The sequence below is a fragment of the Arachis ipaensis genome, chromosome B09 (genome assembly GCF_000816755.2).
Source record: "Arachis ipaensis cultivar K30076 chromosome B09, Araip1.1, whole genome shotgun sequence".
In the NCBI taxonomy this organism is placed as follows: Eukaryota; Viridiplantae; Streptophyta; class Magnoliopsida; order Fabales; family Fabaceae; genus Arachis; species Arachis ipaensis.
In genome coordinates, this window is record NC_029793.2 from 8,307,461 (window position 1) to 8,308,030 (window position 570).

Sequence of the window (570 nt, forward strand, 5' to 3'; positions counted from 1 at the left end):
ATGAATTATTTAAAATTTTTTATTTATTTTTTACATATAATTTTGATGTAAGATATAAATAAAAAATTTATAATTTATTGATAGATAACAATAAATAAAATTGATCTTTTTAAATATTTTTTAAAATATATAAGTTATCATTTATTGATATAGAATTATAGATTATGTATTTATGTTTCTATTATTTGAGTCAGCTCATGAGCTCAAGCCAGCTCGTGAGCTTTCGGTGAGCCGAGCTTAAATTTAAGAAATAGGCTCGATTGTTAATGAGTCGAGCCGTGAGTCAAACTCAATTTTTGTGAGTCAAATTTGAGTTTGGTCTAGTTCGACTCAACTTGGCTCACTTTCAGCCCTATTAAAGGGACACAAAAAAGATTAATCCTATTAAATGGGTAGTTTTGAACATAGGAAAAATTGAAAAACTGAAAAAGAAATTGTACTCTGACTTAGCTTGCAGAGAAAGTGTCACATACACATAGGCAATTATTCTGGAATCATTTCAAAATTTTTGTATATTATTGTATGATAGGTTTGTTTTATATATATTTTTAATATATGAAATAATGAAAT